This window comes from Phyllobates terribilis, unplaced genomic scaffold, assembly GCF_046119375.1.
Source record: "Phyllobates terribilis strain yellow unplaced genomic scaffold, ASM4611937v1 Scaffold_5__5_contigs__length_657084704, whole genome shotgun sequence".
Taxonomy (NCBI): domain Eukaryota; kingdom Metazoa; phylum Chordata; class Amphibia; order Anura; family Dendrobatidae; genus Phyllobates; species Phyllobates terribilis.
The window spans coordinates 271903819-271920092 of NW_027362765.1; positions in this window are offsets into that span (position 1 = coordinate 271903819).

The window sequence follows — 16274 nt, forward strand, 5'->3', positions numbered from 1 at the left end:
TCAGCTGACTTGTCAAGGAGGATGTGAGCAGCGTGGACCGCCTTAAGGCACGTGGGGGCAGTTCGGGCGACAGGGTCCAGGCGGGCTGAGTAGTAGCCCAAAGGCCGATACTTATGATCATAGCGTTGTGCTAGAACTCCAGAGGCATGACCTTCCGATTCCGAGACAAAAAGGTGAAATGGCTGAGTATAGTCTGGTAAGCCCAAGGCCGGGGCAGAGACAACAGCCTGTTTAAGGCGGTCAAAACATAGTCTGTGTTGATGAGAAACACGTGGATCTTCAGCATGAAGCCAAACTGAGCCTTCATTCTTGAGACAGTCGTACAGAGGTTGCATGAGCTTTGAGGCATCAGGGATTCATTGCCTGCAGTAAGTGATGAGACCAAGGAAAGTCTGCATAGCGGAATAGGTGGTTGGGAAAGTGATATCCATGATGGCTTGCTTTCTTTCTTCAGTCAGATGTCTAGCACCTTGTGAAATGCAATGTCCGAGGAAAATGACCTTGGGCAGACACCATTGGACTTTGCCTTTCGAGACTTTACAGTTAGCTGAGTGAAGAAACCAGAGAAGGGATGCTGACATCTCTGGCAAATTTTCTTCAGTGCCACAGAGTAAAAGATCATCCTCATACTGTAGAAGGGTGACCTGAGGGTTTTCTTGAACCCATGGCTCCAGAATAGACTTCATAAAATGAATGAATTGGTTAGGAGAGTTCTGGGCTCCTTGTGGAGTCCTGGTCCATGTAAACTGTGCTCCTTGAAAGGTGAAGGCAAAAAGAAACCACGAATCTTCATGTAAGGGTATACTGAAAAAGGCGTTGGCCAGATCTAACACCGTAAACAAGGTGGCCGTTGGAGGCACCTGAGACAAAAGGGTGTTTGGGTTGGGTACCACTGGAGTTTCTAAAATAATAGCTGCATTGACGGCTCTGAGATCCTGAACCAACCGGTATCTTGGAGGCTCTCCCGGAGCGGTTTTCTTTTTTTACAGGAAAGAGGGGTGTATTGCATGGAGATACACATCTGACAAGGACTCCTGATTCCAGGAGGGAAGCGATTTGGGTACCCAAGCTTTGTTCTTGTGCAGCCTTGAGGGGGTATTGTGGCAACCGTGGGTACCTATGTCCAGGCTTGAGGTGTACTCGGACCGGGGGAACCTGCAGGAGGCCGACGTCCTCTGGCCCACTGGACCACAGAGAGTGAGGGAACTGTGAGGTATCAAGAAGAGTGTGAGGTTGTATGGTCATCATCATAAAAGGGAAGGCTTTAAGAACACAGCGGTCTTCAGTCCCTTGTTCTGAATGAGAGTCCCGCAAAAGAAGCTCCATACCATGGTTTCCGAAGGTAATTGTTGCCTTCATCCGCTCTAAGAGATCGGCTCCCAACAGATTGACAGGGCAAATTTCAGAGACCAAGAATCTTGTGAGTACTCCGGTGAACGGTCCTGCAGACACAGGCACTGTGAGTGGAAAAGAAATATGTTGGCCTTCCACCCCAACACAGGTGAGGGTATCCGATGATAGGGATACAGAAGGAGGGAGCTGTGCAGAGGAAATGACAGATGTGGCCGCCCCAGTGTCCACCAGGAACTCCAGTGGTTGATGGTCCACCTGTAAAGTGACAGTCCCACAGGCGGCCGTGAGATGCGTAGCCGGGAAAGTGGACACTGGTTGACCGAGCCGTCATTGGCGTGGATGAGATGGTTCACGGGAAGGTCCATGGTTGTGTGGACCGTCATGAAATGAGCGGTCATGGTACTGTCTGCGGGTTGGACAGTCTCTGAGAATGTGATTAGGGTTACCACACTCCCAACACAACATTCGTCCTTCAGAATCACGAGGTTGTCTTCTGTTTCTAGATGGTCCCTTGTCATCTCTTCTGTCTTGTTTTCTATATGTGGGAGGAGTATCATCACCTGTGCCTTTAACCATTACCCACTTGATTCCATGTTGGTTGCCAGGGGGTGGGTAGCTTTCTTGAGCTTGATATACCATGGCAGAAGCGGCTTTCTTCTTTGGCTTAGTATCCTTTTTCATTTTTAGCATTGATTTTTGGAAAGCTTTAACGATGTCCACCGCGTCGTTGAAGGAAGAAGAACGAATCTCGGGCCGTACTCTCAGGACTTCATCTCTGAGAGCGTCTTGTAGGCCATCTACTAGGGCCTGAACCAACAGGGCGGCCTGCGTCTTGACATGAGGACTGTATCCGAGATCCTCAAAATGCATGCTGAGTCTTGCAGCATATCTTTCCACAGATTCATCAGGGTCTTGTGGAACATCTTGTACAGACCCAGCTTGATCTGACAAGCGATTCTGAGCCCAGGCTTTTAACTGTTTCATGTATTCTAGGCCGGATTCATACGTACTAAGAGATCCTGCTTTTGTGGAATCCATGGCCTTTTGAAAGCTCTCCGTTTTCGGCTAAGTGAGCCTGGCATTCTGCAGCCAGAGTAGAACCAGCAGCAAGGGAAATTTTGCGAGCCAATCCTCCAACATGGCTCATACAGGTGTTTGCAGGGTTGACTATGGCCCCCACCCGATGTGTAAGGATGTCACCATAGCCTATTGACAGAGTGACAGGGCGTCCTGATGGGTCTACTAGATTACGGGAGAGGCAGGGGTCCCAAACTTCTGAGAGGCTGGGGGGTGGTGTTCTTTCAGCAGTTGCTTGGAGCAAGGGCCGGAGTACGGGTAATGGATGTGGGTGGAGGATGCCATAGGAGACGTATGGGGTAAAGGAGGGGGGGCTGGAGTATCTTGAGCCCATCCCTCATCTGGCTCCGTATCGTCTTGAGTAACAGTATGTTGGCGGAGGGAGAGCAGTCTGGCCTGAAATTCTGGGGAGTTGAGGAGGATATCCCCAGGGTTGTGAGTGACTCCCATAGGAAACAGGGGAAGCGTCTCAGCATCGTGGACTGGAGCAGAGGGTGTCACATTAGTTTCAGATGGGTGCTCTGGGACTGTGCTGGTGGCTGGTAATATGCACCGGACGGATGTAGTAGTGGATATAGGCCGGATTGGGGCTTTCCGGGCCTCCCACAACAAGTAAGAGGTGTAGCAAGATGGCCGTGGGAGGGAGGAGTTAGAGTGGAAGTGGGATTGTTCTTGGAGGCAGGAAAAAGGTGTAGTAACAGGCATCAACGGGGTTACGGCCAATTTAGGGTCACATAACAAATCACATTCTGCAGCTTTCATGTATCCGAACAAAGGCTCGGCATTCTCTGTTCCCCCCTGCACCATCTACTCTAAAATATATCTGAGCCTGGTGCAGGAGTCCTAAATCACTCAACTTTCCCTTTCTCTGTGTAACACATTCTTTCTACACTGAAAACTAAAGCCTGCCTGTACTGGATAAGCTTATCATGTTATACAAATTCCTAACATTCTTCTTCCCTTCTTGCCTTCCCGTAACTCCACTAATTGGCTTAACTCCTACAGCAGCATTCCACAACTTACGAGATCTTTCAAATTTAAATATATGCAACATTTTCTTATAGAATGCAATGATCTGTCGCGACTCAGATCACTGGTGCAGCCGACAGGTCGCCACCCGTCAGTGTAGAGTACTCCTCAATACACTGATAAGATAGAGAGTACCTCTCAATCTATCCCTTCCCTAACCTTGAATGGCGACTTTACAGTACGACTCACCACGGCACCCTGACTGACAGCAGAACCCCTCCTTATGAGGTTTCTCTGTATAAGACGAAGAGTACCCCTCAATCCGTCTTCTTTCCTACTACGGCACCACCCGTCAGTGTAGAGTACACCTCAATACACTGATGAGATAGAGAGTACCTCTCAATCTATCTCCTTTCCTACTACGGCACCACCCGTCAGTGTAGAGTACACCTCAATACACTGATGAGATAGAGAGTACCTCTCAATCTATCTCCTTTCCTAACCTTGAATTTAGAGCAGTCTCTGTGTTAGACGAAGAGCACTCCTCAATTCGTTACAGATTCTTACAGCACAACACTTCCTTACACTACAATTCAGGAATGCTTTGAAACTTCGACTATTAGTTACGGGAGGCAGCTATCTAAGAAAAGTACAGTGACCGGGGAAGGAGGAGGTGGTGTTCACACGAGCACGCGCAGGCATGCGACGTCACTCGTTTTAACACTTGCTGGTTCAGGACGTGGTGCGGGACGGTTAAGGTCTCACCACTCGACCGGTCACCCACCCAGACCCAACCTGACAACCCAACAGGAACCGCTGCGGCTGACACACAGGCAAGTGAGACATATAAAATACATCTCAACTTACCGTGTTCGATGGAGGTTGATCAGGCCTCAAATTCAGCCACCGCGGTCACCACCAGGGAAGTCAGCAATATGGGTCCGGGAGGGCGGCGTACCGCTAGCCACGCCCCACGTTGGGCGCCATTTGTGGGGGTCGTGATGACATTCCACTCGTCCTCCAGTCACTCCAAATCCAAACTATGAGCATGGGTCAACCATTCAAAGAATGAGTCAGACAACAAGCTGGTTCAAACTCAGAACATTGCTGAGAACGTTGTCTGTAGTAGTCTTTTGAGCATGCTCTGAGTTTGAACCAGCTTGTTGTCTGACTCATTCTTTGAATGGTTGACCCATGCTCATAGTTTGGATTTGGAGTGACTGGAGGACGAGTGGAATGTCATCACGACCCCCACACTCTCTGCCTGCACCTTCTGCCCTGTTCTGCTCTGCCTTGTCCACCGCACCTGCAGTTTTGCTCCGCTCTGTCTTGCCCACCGCTCCGGCGGTTTCTCTCTGCTCTGACTTACCCACTGCTCCGGCGGTTTCGCTCTGCTCTGCCTTGCCCACCGCACCTGCGGTTTTCGCTCCGCTCTGCTTGCTCACCGCACCAGCAGTTCCTCTCTGCTCTGCCTTGTTCTCCGCTCCGGCAGTTTCGTTTTACTCTGCTTGTCTACCGCATCTGCGGCTCTGTACCTGTCTCCCAGTCTGTACTGGACCCTATCCAGGATGCGCTCCAACCTGCTAGTACATCCCTGCCTGCACTCCAGCCCTGCTTGCCAGAATCTCAATGTCTGCACTCCAGCTGTGCTTGCCAGTATCTCCCTGTCTGCACTCCAGCCATGCTTGCCAGTGCCCACCTGTCTGCATACCAGCCGTGCTTGCCAGTGTCCACCTGTCGGCATACCAGCCGTGCTTGCCAGTGCCCACCTGTCTGCATACCAGCCGTACTTGCCAGTACCCACCTGTCTGCATACCAGCCGTACTTGCCAATACCCACCTGCCTGTATGCCAGTCTAACCTGCCTGTTCCTGCATTCCCCAGTGTGGGTCAACAACTGTGACCGGGGTCTGACCTGGAGTCGCGCCTGGTCCCTCTGCTCGGTTCTTCCTTGGTCCACGGAGTCGACTAAGCCGCCGAGCGACCTTGGTCAGATCGGGTTGATACTTAGTTACGCCCCTCCAGGCACTCCTCGGTTCATGGTACAGTGAGATCACTAATCACGCTCACGCCAGTCAATCCGGGCGCGAGCGTAACAGTGTGTATAGGAAAATTGAATACGGCCAGTCATACTGTGACGCTGAGTCACTTCTCGGACAAGCTGGGAGACAGAGAAGTCAAGGAGACTGGAGACAGATAACAGCAGAGCACGTTAAAGGCAAAAGGGTAAGGAAAAAGAATGGTCAAAAGGCAAAATCCGAGGTCAGGCAGCAAAGGTCAGAGTACGTCAAAGATAAAGGGGCAATACAAAAGAATGGTCAAAAGGTAAAGTCTGAGGTCAGGCAACAAAGATCTGATTTGAATAGCTGAACACAGAACACAAGGCACACCCACACCGCCGAGCAAAACTACGACTGGCAATAGTCTGACCATTGTCAGTCAGCTAAATAGCCAGGTAATCACTCAGAACAGGTGAAACCTTGAGGAAACCCAGCAAGCCCGGGTAGATTGGGCGACTGGATTGTCATTGTCACTCACAATACTGACAGCCCAGCATGCTACTGTCTCTGATTGGACGGCTGGCTGTCACAAACTCACAATACTGACAGTTTAACACGCTTTATCTTAATGTACACAGTGGCTATTTTCTGCAGACTTTGTCCTGTCTTACTTTTATATTACTGGATGATGGGCCCCAAGAATGATGTTCTCTGGTGGGCGCTGTGTTCTCCAGTCCGACACTGCCTATATAAACCTAATGTTCTCATTGCAATCAGTTTTACTGCCAAAATTCCTAGGCCGCATACCCACTGTTTTAGGGTTAACTTTACCATATTATCTTTGTTCTTATAATAAAGAATTTGCCCAATAAGATGAGGTTATCACCTCTCCTCAGGAATAGTGATAACTTATAGATTAAAGGGGGTTCGATCACTGGGACACCACTGATCAGCCGAATGGGGCACTTTTATCCCCAACATTCAACATAGAATCAGTAAGGGACTATGACTAAGGGCACTTTGTCTTCCAGAAAAGCATCAGTCTGTTCTTCATCTTAAATGTTCTTTTAATGAAATTCTAATGAAGAAGATTTGACATATTAAGCAATGTGGATATGCCGTTCTCCCTTACTGAAGCTATGTTGAATGTTATTGACCTATGATGGGATCTGGGACTGGCTGATATGGGACTGCATCTGAATGATTTTTACAGCGACTTGGTAAGTCTTAATGTGGACATTTTTATCCCCATTAGAATAGAGCAGCAGTGTGCATGTGTGTCACCCTGGCCTGGATGCCACAAGTGTAATTAAAGCTGTGTCTGAGAGCAAGGGTGAGGTTCTCTAGTCAGGGGAACATTAGCATGCAATGCCTCCTGTCTCAGGCCAGTAGGGGGAGCAGGCTGCCCCTATAAAAGCTGGTGCTGGGGGCAGGGTTAGGGAGAACTTGATGGCCTGTCTCAGCATTGAGACTTGTCCCAGAGCAGAGCAGGGACAGACAGTTGTGTTGCACCTAAGAGGAAGTGTGGCAGGAGGAGAGCCACAAGCCAGAGACAAGAGGCGAAGAGAGCCTGTCTTGGCAGATAACGGACTTAATCTACCAGACTTTGGTGTCTGAGGCTGGGAGGATTCCACATCCCCCAGCAGAGAACCAGTCCGCAAGGGACTGTATATTCCTTGGCCTAAGAAGCCTGGAGGCCCTGCCACAACCGAAGGGACCAGTAAAGCCGTACAAGGCTGGGAGCAGAAAGGAACCCACGTCGCAGGCGATACAGGCGAGAATACACGGAAAGCTCGGAAACGTGGGCTGTTACCCTATAACGAGGAGATAGCCAGAAGGAGCGCAGAAAGCACGGTAGGCCTACACCCTCACCCTGACCAGGGCCAATTTCCCCGTTGCTCTCAGACATCCAGGTCCCCTCCTAGCTGGGACTGTTTGTGGGTCAATTTACCTGTTCTAGTAAAGACCCTGAACTGCAACCTGTTGTCTGCGTGCTCCTTGCTCCTCCAGCACTATCAGCACTGGGACTCTCACTACCATCACTCCCAACATCCACTACACTGCCCTGGGGCTGCACTCTTCCCGTGGGGAGTCACACCATCCCAGCTGCATATATCATCAGCCCCAGCGGTCTGCCCTGCAGCGGCGGTTCCTAATGACCGCAAATCCACGGGTGGCGTAGTCGGACATAATCAATAGCACATAACGGACTACCACTGGCCTGACCACCCTGAGCCACGGAACCGGGTTGCCACTACTACTCCCATCGTTCCCAGACTGCCCGGATCCGAGTGCCCCACGGCCCAGGGGGCGAGTCAGCTTTGGCGTAGTCGGCAGGATTTCGTGCCCGCAACCACTGGGTACTGCGTGCCTGAAAAAGACTTTTGTAACTTACCTGTGGCGAAGTTTCCCGCCGTCCGGAGTCGTTTCCCGCCATCCGGAGCCGATTCCCGCCATCAGACGCCATCTTGGACCGTTTCCCGCCGTCTTCTGCCGTCTTCCTGCCATCCGCAGCTGTTTCCCGCCATCGGACGCCATCTGCAGGACGCCGCGCGGGAAGAAGAGGGGCGTGGACGTCAAAACCGCGCGAGATCCGAAGCTCCGCCCCACGCACCGACGCTGCGCAAGGTCCTGGAAGGGAGAGAGAGCGACGCTGACGTCATCAGGACGCGACGCAAGGTCCTCGTCCAGAGCAGCAGCAGCGGAGCCGCGGCCTACAGAAGAGGATCGTCGGAAGGTAGGCCACGCTTAACTAGGGGGGAGGAAGATGTCGGACACAGAGGCGCCCACTACCACCAACGCAGCTGCAGCAGCGGTGATGCCCTTTTCCCTGCCCTACATCCCTGGAGCGGCCTGGCTGCCCAAATACTCAGGGGAGCCCCATGCCCTAACTGACTTCAAGGAAAGGCTATACAGTTTGTTCCACGTTTACCCCCTGACAGAGGAACAGAAGGTCAGCATATTGACAGGGCAGTTAACTGGCGCAGCCCAAAGGGAGGTAAAATCATGGCCACTGAGGAGAAAAGGACTGTGAAGGGTATTCTGGCCCGGCTGAGGGGTACCTTTGACACACGTACCTCCGCTGAGATTAAAATGAGGTTCTATGGATGTAAGCAGCGGGCACAGGACAGCATCAGAGACTATGCCCTAAATCTGCAGGAAGCCTTGAGGGCTATTCAACAAACTGACCCTGGCAGTGTGCAGGAAACGGATAAGCTGCTAACAGAACAATTCATAGAAGGTCTGCTGTCTAGCGCCCACAGGGCCCAACTGTCCTCATGTTCTTTCAGAACCCCGACCTGACCTTTGCCCAATTTAAGGACAGGGCCATAAGGGTGCTCCGTGAATCTGCAACCAGTGGCGCTATAAACCTCCGGCGCCCTGCTCTCACCAACCACCAGGAGGCGGCGCCCTCCTCTATGGATCCCGTGGGGGCTGATGCACAGGCCCTGAACCAAGCCCCGTCGAAAGACCTGCACCACCAAGTCCAGGAGCTGACCAGGAGCGTCGCGGCGTTGACCAGGACCGTCCAGACGTTGCAAGTGGACCCGTCAAGACCCATCGAGCTGGCTTCAAGTCGGGAGGATGTCCCGTGGCGTCGACAGAGGAGGATCCCGTCGTTCCGAGGGAGGCCCACAGACCACTACGCAGAGGATGGACAGCCCATTTGCCGTCGATGCAACCAGCCTGGACACATTTCCAGGTACTGTAATTTAAACGGGTCCAACCTGGGGCAAAGGGCCAACCCCCAGGCATAAGATCACCAGGCCCTTACAATTGGCGTAATAAGTACATTGGGGGGCGCCCGGTTTTACCCGTGGTGCTGGACGGTATCCCCATGAGCGCCTTGCTGGATAATGGGTCACAAGTAACCACTATCCCTTATGTACTTTTTAAGCAGTATTGGACTGATGCTGATATCACACGGTATCCAGACAATAACTTGAGCATCATCGCCAGTAATGGCTTACCCGTGCCGCAGATGGGGTTCAAGGAGATGACCATTAAAATTGGTAAAGTTGAACTGCCAGCACAGGGGGTGATTATTGTGGACATTGACCGTCGTGAAAGTCACCCTAAAATAACTGTGGGTACTAACGTAATTGAAAATTGTCTTTCAGAGGTAATTGTAATTCTACAACAGGTGGCGGTGAATGCTAGTTCCAGCCAACAGAGAGTCCTCAACAAGGAGATAAAAGCCCTGATGAGACGGCAGCAGGTAGAACTGTCTGGTGGTGAGATCGGTAGCGTAAGACTGAGTGACCCATTCCACATTTCCATGCCTCCCAAAAGTGAAATGATGATCTGGTGTCGGACTGCAATCAGGTTGAGAGGTAGAGACTACCAAGCCATGGTAGAACCCGTGTACTCAGACAGCAGGCCCACCATTTTGACAGCCCGGGGGGTGGTTGATGTCCGTCATGGGAGGGTGCCCGTCCGCATCCTCAACATTGGGGAGAGGGAAGTACACTTACCCAGGTACGCTACACTCGCCAAACTGTTTGTTGTCGAACACAAAGCTATCAGGGCCGTGGAACCCTTGCCTCCATCTCCTCAGGCGGAGGGTAATGGCTCCCAGAAACAAAAGGAGGACTGGTGCCAGAAACTCCATGTGGGTGCTGACTCCACTCCCCTGCACCAAAAACAAGGAGTCTACCGGGTGGTACAGGAGTACGAGAGAGTCTTTAGTAAGCACCCGCTAGACTTCAGCAGCGTAAAAGGGATAGAACACCACATCCCCACAGGGAGCCACCCACCAATAAAAGAGAGGCACAGACCTGTACCCCCTGCACATTATCAGAACGCAAAGGGCATGCTAAGAGAGATGAAAGAAGCTGGGGTTATTAGAGACAGCTGTAGCCCCTGGGCAGTCCCCTTGGTTCTGGTCAAAAAGAAAGACGGCACCATGAGAATGTGCGTGGACTATAGACAAATCAACCGTATCACCCACAAAGACGCATATCCGCTGCCTAGAATAGAGGAGTCTTTAGCCGCACTAAAATCTGCTAACTTCTTTTCTACTTTGGACCTTACTAGCGGGTACTGGCAGGTTCCTGTGGCAGAGGCTGACAAGGAGAAGACCGCCTTCACCACCCCGATGGGACTGAGTGAGTTCAACTGTATGCCCTTCGGGCTCTGCAACGCACCAGGGACCTTCCAGAGGCTGATGGAATGCTGTCTAGGGCACCGAAACTTCGAGATGGTCCTCCTTTACCTGGACGACGTGATCGTCTATTCGAAGACCTACGAGGACCACCTAAAGCACCTGGCCGAGGTGTTCGAAGCCCTGGCAGGCTATGGCCTGAAGGTGAAACCATCGAAGTGTCACCTGCTGAAACCAAAGGTCCAGTACCTAGGGCACGTGGTAAGCGCGGAAGGAGTGGCCCCCGACCCTGACAAGGTCACGGCAATCAAGAGCTGGCCAAGCCCCTCGAACATCAAAGAGGTGAGACAGTTTCTCGGGTTGGTAGGCTACTACCGAAGGTTCATCCCCGGGTTCAATAAGATGGCAGCTCCTATGCAGGACCTCCTGATCGGACAGTCTAAGTCCAGGAGCCAAAAGCCGCCCTTCAAGTGGGATAAACCGGAAGAGGAGTCCTTCCGCCAGCTAAAGATGGCCCTCACAGGGGACGAGATCCTGGCCTACCCTGATTATGGCCAGCCTTTCATTCTCCACACAGATGCCAGTAATGTGGGACTGGGAGCCGTACTGTCCCAAAACCAACAGGGCAGAGAAAGAGTGATCGCGTACGCCAGCCGGAAGCTGAGACCCACCGAGAGGAACCCGGAGGATTACAGCTCCTTCAAGCTAGAATTCTTGGCGGTGGTATGGGCCGTGACGGAACGCTTCAAGCATTACCTGGCCTCCGCAAAGTTCACCGTGTACACGGACAACAACCCGTTGACACACCTGGACAATGCAAGACTGGGTGCCCTAGAACAGCGGTGGATGGCCCGTCTCTCCAACTATGACTTCGTGATCAAGTACCGGGCCGGCAAAACCAATGCCAATGCTGACGCCCTATCGAGGATGCCTCACTTACCTGAAGGTGACGAAGACCCAGAAGAGCTGGAGGAGGTAGAACTCCCCGCGTTTCACCGGTATGGAGCCGCTCAATACTCCCACCGCGTGAAGGAGGAGGATCTAACAACCGTGATGATAAATCCCCTACCTCAACACAGCTGGGCCGAGACCCAAGATAGTGACCCTGCCATCCGCCTGGTGAAAGATCTGCTGACCCAGGAAGATGCCCGCATAGATCCGGATGCTCCAGAGGAAGCCAAGCAGCTATGGAAAGAGAAGAGCAAGCTGTTCCTCTACGAAGGCAAGTTGTGCAGAAGGATTGTCAACCACCGGATGCATGAGCTGACCTGGCAAGTCGTGGTCCCAAGGCGGGATGCAGCTATGGTCCTTGGGGCTTACCATGACAGAGCGGGACACTTCGGTTGGAAGAAACTGGAGTTCCTACTAAGAGGAAGGTTCTTTTGGGTCGGCATGAGAGGAGCTGTAGAAAAATGGTGCAGAGACTGTGGCCCTTGTCACCTAAGGAGGAAGGACCGCACCAGCCAGAAGACACCCTTGAGGCCCATCGTCACCACGCAGCCTCTTGAGCTGGTAGCTCTGGACCATGTCAAATTGGCTCCCAGCCGGTCAGGATACATCTATGCCCTGACAATCGTGGACCACTATTCCCGTTTTCTAGTGGTGGTCCCAGTAAAAGACTTGACAGCCCAAACAGCGGCCAGAGCCTTCCAGCAATATTTCTGCCGTCCACACGGGTATCCAGAACAGGTCCTGACAGACCAGGGTCCAGCGTTCGAGGCTGAAATCTTCCAGGAGTTCTGCAACCTCTATGGCTGTAAGAAGATTCGGACAACGCCTTACCACCCACAAACCAACGGGATGTGTGAGAAGATGAACAATATAGTCATTGATCTCCTGAAGACGTTGCCCCTGGAGGAGCGCAGCCTGTGGCCAGAAAAACTGCCGGACCTGATAGACTTATACATTTATATCCCGGTGAATGCTACCAACTGCACCCCGGCTTACCTGATGCGAGCCAGACCGGGTAAGCTGCCTATAGACCTGGAGATGGGAGTCCTAACGCCTGAGGACACCTCCCCAGATGCGGACTGGGATACGGAAAGGCAACTGCAGTACAAGAAGGTACAGGAGAGTGTGGAGAAGAGCCTGGCCCAGGTGAGAGAGAGGCAAGAAAAACTCTTCAACCAACACGCCCCTGCTGGTCCCCTAGAACCTGGTGAGCAAGTCCTAAAGCGAAAAAGAAGGCTTCACAAGTTGGACGACCAGTGGGAAAGGGAACCCTACACCGTACTGCAGTCTGATCACGACAACCCGAAGGTGTGCGTGATCACCAAGGACGGAGGAGAAACCACTAGTACCGTCTCCAGAGACCATCTCAAAAGATGCCCCGAGCAACTCCGTAGTGCAGAAGAGGATCAGAGTGACCTTGAACCCGCAGAGGACAAGGAAGAAATGATCAGCACCGTTCTCGGAGAGTTCCCTCAGTCCTGGACTCGCATAAATGATGCCATAGTGGTACCCGTCCTGCATTTCCTGCAACCGGCACAGCAACAACCAACACCAGAGCCGGAAGGTGAAGAGGAGCAAGCGGTTCCAGAGGCAGAAGAGCCTGTACCAGCAGCCCAGGAGAGTCAACCCTCTGCTGACAGTGAGCCTGCCATGCCTGCGGTAAGCCAAAGGACCCGCAGACAGCTGCCTGCCCTACCTGTACACCCAGCTGGTAGCTGTACCCCTAACGCTAATGGGGAAAGCCAGGTTGGTCCACCACCAGACAGTGGGCTACGTAGGTCAACCAGGAGCACAAAGGGGCAGATACCCGCTCGCTGGAGAATATAGAGCGCACTAAAATTGTAAATAACCCTATTGCCAAATGTTGAATTGTTTGCAAAGTTACATGCATGTTTGGTAATTCTGTGTTTCAGTTTCTTGCAGTTACCGTAAGGACTCACAGGTAATGGACTTTTTATAACCGGGACCTGGTATGGACTGCGTTCGGAGCCTAACCAAGGAATGAACTAAGACTGTGAAGGACTTGGGGTAGGACAGACCCCCACCTGGTTAAGGCTCCCGTTGTTCTGGTGATATGGACACCCGGTCACAGACCACACTGTGACCTTAAGAACTCAATCTGTGCGTCGCTTGTATACTAATGTTTTATGGTCATGCATATAATCCTTGTTTACTGTTTAGTCCCGGAGTACTAAATTTCACTAGGGGGGAATGTGTCACCCTGGCCTGGGTGCCACAAGTGTAATTAAAGCTGTGTCTGAGAGCAAGGGGGAGGTTCTCTAGTCAGGGGAACATTAGCATGCAATGCCTCCTGTCTCAGGCCAGTAGGGGGAGCAGGCTGCCCCTATAAAAGCTGGTGCTGGGGGCAGGGTTAGGGAGAACTTGATGGCCTGTCTCAGCATTGAGACTTGTCCCAGAGCAGAGCAGGGACAGACAGTTATGTTGCACCTAAGAGGAAGTGTGGCAGGAGGAGAGCCACAAGCCAGAGACAAGAGGCGAAGAGAGCCTGTCTTGGCAGATAACGGACTTAATCTACCAGACTTTGGTGTCTGAGGCTGGGAGGATTCCACATCCCCCAGCAGAGAACCAGTCCGCAGGGGACTGTATATTCCTTGGCCTAAGAAGCCTGGAGGCCCTGCCACAACCGAAGGGACCAGTAAAGCCGTACAAGGCTGGGAGCAGAAAGGAACCCACGTCGCAGGCCATACAGGCGAGAATACACGGAAAGCTCGGAAACGTGGGCTGTTACCCTATAACGAGGAGATAGCCAGAAGGAGCGCAGAAAGCACGGTAGGCCTACACCCTCACCCTGACCAGGGCCAATTTCCCCGTTGCTCTCAGACATCCAGGTCCCCTCCTAGCTGGGACTGTTTGTGGGTCAATTTACCTGTTCTAGTAAAGACCCTGAACTGCAACCTGTTGTCTGCGTGCTCCTTGCTCCTCCAGCACTATCAGCACTGGGACTCTCACTACCATCACTCCCAACATCCACTACACTGCCCTGGGGCCGCACTCTTCCCGTGGGGAGTCACACCATCCCAGCTGCATACATCATCAGCCCCAGCGGTCTGCCCTGCAGCGGCGGTTCCTAATGACCGCAAATCCACGGGTGGCGTAGTCGGACATAATCAATAGCACATAACGGACTACCACTGGCCTGACCACCCTGAGCCACGGAACCGGGTTGCCACTACTACTCCCATCGTTCCCAGACTGCCCGGATCCGAGTGCCCCACGGCCCAGGGGGCGAGTCACATGCCCAACAACCGATCCATTCATTATCTATGGGACTGTAGAGTACAGCATTCTCCTTTTTCCTGCAGGTCCATAGAGAATGAATGGAGCAGTGATCGAGGATGCGGGTTTCCGCTCCCCTCTAAGGGGGATGAAAGTGCCCTGTTATGCCGATAAGGAGTCCCAGTGGTTAGTCCCTGAAAGATCTATCTAAGTTATTACCTAACCTATGAATAGATGGTCATTTTGTTTCACCGGACAGCCCCTTTAAATCACTTGAACAATCATGACATCTGCATCAAAACATCTCCAGAATCCCTTTTATCACTGTGGAAACAGATAAAGCTCCAAAATCTTACCATTGCTCAGAAATATTTTAATATTTTCTCGATTATTGAGACTTCCCTACTTTATAACTTATATTATGAACTTATTATGCTGCCAGTCAAGACGTCATCACTAGGACGCATGCTCGCTGCCCAACACTCACTGTTAATTTCTCTAGAGGGGTAATGTTAGCCCTACTGTCGGATGGCATGAAAGACACCAAGCTATGAATAATATAGATGTCAATGATGTTAATGAAGGTCTTGTTGACCAATTAATTGCTATGTCTACCTGACTCTCTTTTGCGGCTATCCCCTGAGTACCATTTGACGGTACAATGGATAATTGTCAGATTGGTACAACTAGTTGGTCCTTCACTCTACAAAGATCCCATGTTTAATTAATCCTGGATGCAACAGCCAGGCATATCTTTTTGTCTAGTTGCTACTCTGATGTCTCCACCCTGTGCCAATCATTGCAATGGTTGCTCTTCTAATATAGAATACAATGTAAACGCTATCACTCTCACCCTTAGTGCTGCATAACCTTATATCATCTCTGTCTAAATCCAAGGATATACAACCATCTTCTATTATTATAACCTCCCACTCCCATCCACAAGACTTTTCTCATGCTGAACCACTTCTGTGGAATGTATTAAGGTCCTAAAAATTAGCAACATTGAAAGGGTACCCTAAAACCACAATTTTTAGTCAGGCCTAAGACATTTTAGAAATTGACTTCTATCCTTTTATCATTATTACCCCTTTAAAATCTGTTGTTTTCACTGATCATGATCTTCAAGGCTCCTTGATTATTTTCTTGAATGTGCATACACTGATATGACTGGTCTATGGGACTTCATGTGTAATATCCATGATTGGACCATTTTAAAAATGAAGCACCTCTTGTGTCACACCTATTTCCTCATAGATTGTAAGTTTTTGTGAGCAGGGCCTATCACTCCCTCTTGTTTTAATTATTATTTTTTATTCTACATTATCTGAATCTGTTTGTACATGTACCATTGTAAATACTTTTATGCCCAAAAAAGACAAAAGTATAAGAGTAGAAAAACTGTAGGGGAACAAAAGCGCACAAGACCATCAGGTGATACCCTTTTAGCTGCAAAGGAAAGTAAAAGGAGGTGCCCACCTGAGCAAGTATAAGAGTGATACCTTTATTGGCTAACCAGAAAAATTATATTTTCAAGCTTTCGGAGCACAGGGTCCTAGAGTGTGGAATTCAATGTACCAAGCA